Consider the following 2,547-nt stretch of genomic DNA (forward strand, 5'->3'; position numbering starts at 1 on the left):
CCCTTTCCCTCTGAAAATCAATAAACCATTAAAAAAAAGAAAAGAAAAGAAAGAAAGAAAAGAAACAGAATGTAAATTTTATTCCAGCTGGCAATGGTCCCAACCAAACGACTAGATTTCCCTGCTTCCCTTGCACTCAGCCATGTGACTAACTTCTAAGCAATGAGATTTTGCAGAATTCTTGCTAGTCTTTTGGTATTAAAGGAAGCTGACACAACAGGGAGGTGAGTCCTTTCATCTCCTTCTTCATTCCTAATGCCTGAGATGCAGATGTAATGGCTGGTACTCCAACAGCTGGTTTAAATACTAAGGTCATTTACTTTAGGTGGGAATGTTTCTCAAACTTTAATGTGCATTTAAATCACCTGGGGATTTTATTTAAAATGCAAACTCTGATACAGTAGTTCTTGGGTATGTTCCTAGCACTTTTCACTGAGAGAACTTAGGTGCAGTAACCCTCATAGTATATATGGGTACACCTGATACCCAAATCTTGGCTTCTAAAAGCTATTTGAGAAGAACAACAGCTCCAACTGTCAGTGCTGGCCTTCCTTATGTAAGGGGATCTCTGGAACCTTGCTAATTCAATTTTCCCCCATTATGGGCCCTTCCCTATCATTGCCCCCTTCACCTTGGATCATGTTCAAGAAATTTGATGAAAAAGACAATGGTGTTCAATTACATCCAGTTGAAAACCTCAGTTATAAAGGGTATTAAGAACCAACTGATAGAGCAATTTCCAAGTATTGAACCATGGCTTAATCAAATTATGCTTAAGAAAGATCCTGTCAAAATAGTGAGATGCCATGAACATATAGAAATCCTTATAGTAAATGGAGAGTTACTATTTTTCTAACAAAGAGAAGGGCCTTTTTATCCAACTCTAAGATTACTTCACAAATATCCTTTTATCCTGCCACACTAGCAGGGTGAAAAGGAGCCATCAAAATTGTACTCAGTGGAGCATAACTTTTCCTGGAGCTAAACTTTACCCTGCTGCAGTAGATTACGATTGTTGTCATCGTGCAGAAGGAAAACAGCATGCTCTGTGTGTCAGGAGTCATGAAGATGTCTGCAGAAGATATTGAGAAAGTCAACAAAGGAATTGGCCCCGAAAATCTCCATTATTTAAATGATGGGCTGTGGAATATGAAGACATATAAATGAGCCTGAGAAGGAATGCACTTGGGCTAAACATAAACATTGTGCTGTATCTGTGTTTGTGTCTGTGTGTGACAGCATGAAGACAATACCTCCGTGGTTATGCTGAATAAATGCAATAGATGCTAATGAATGAATGAATAAATAAATAAACAAACAGCTATTTTCCCACTAAAAGAAGCCAGGGCTCCTTGGAGAAATGGTTGACTGTAGAGCTGGGACAGGAAAAATATAAGAAAACCTGAAACAATATGTGTCTCAAAGCAAGAAAGTGCTCAAAATATCACGGGAACATGTCAAAAGGACACAGAAGCCAGCTTGAAGGGACTGCCACTAGTCATATCATGGACTATTTGAGCTCTCAAATTAATGATAGTGACAGATTATAACTCATTTCATAAAGTAGGAAACCATGAATCCATATAGATATTTAAAAAATCAATGAATAAATGGAATGTTTGTTGAGAAACTGGATATTTGCATAGTTTCAAAGTTTCTCTCTAGCAAATACTTATTAATTACAAAGGAAAAATAGCAACTTTACAGTGCCTTTACCAACTCAATCAAGTGTTCCTAATGAACATCAGAAGTGGGATAAATTGAACACATGGGCCATCTGACAGTATATAATAAGAAGAAAGCAGCATTCATTCTATGACATTCTCACCAAAAATATATATAATCTAAATGTTATAATAAAAAATTACCAGACAAACCAAATTGAGGGATAGTTTATAGATATTTATTTATTCTGTAAAATATGGTCTATAATGTTCAAAAGTGACCAGGTCATGAAAGTCAAGAATAGATTGAAGAATTACTCCAAATTGAAGGAAATAAACAGGCACAACAACTAAAAGTAATATATGCTTTTAAATTAGAGTCTTTTGCTCTAAGGTCCATTAATGAAATAATTGGAAAAATTTAAATGAGGCCTGAGGACTAAATGGTAGTAATGTAGCAATGACTTGGATGGTGGTATAATGGTCATGTAGGAGAATATCCTTGTTTATAGGAAATACACACTAAAGTATTCAGGTTGAGAGGCATCAGATTGGCAATTTACTCTCAAATGATTTAGAAAAAAAATTCTATGTACTATAAGTACAAACTTCTAGTTATAAATAAGTCACTATTTCATATATTTATGAAAATTGCTAAGAAAGTAGATCTTAAAAGTTTTCATCATACACAAAATAATTATAACTATGTGTGGTAATGGATCTTAACCAGACTTGTTGTGATGATAATTTCACAATATATACAAATACCAAATAATTATGTTGTACACCTGAAACTAATAAAATGTTATAGGCAATTATATCTCAATTGAAAAATGTCATAACTAGTTTAGTCTTTAAGGTTTTGCTGCTTAGTGCCCCTTTA

General features: G+C 34.6%; 1 pseudogene; it reads left to right on the forward strand.

Moving 5' to 3' along the window:
• Positions 1–600: 600 nt before the first annotated feature.
• LOC118631750 lies at positions 601–1,167 on the forward strand (annotated as a pseudogene).
• Positions 1,168–2,547: the final 1,380 nt, after the last annotated feature.

Source organism: Molossus molossus, unplaced genomic scaffold (assembly GCF_014108415.1).
Source record: "Molossus molossus isolate mMolMol1 unplaced genomic scaffold, mMolMol1.p scaffold_m16_p_16, whole genome shotgun sequence".
NCBI lineage: Eukaryota > Metazoa > Chordata > Mammalia > Chiroptera > Molossidae > Molossus > Molossus molossus.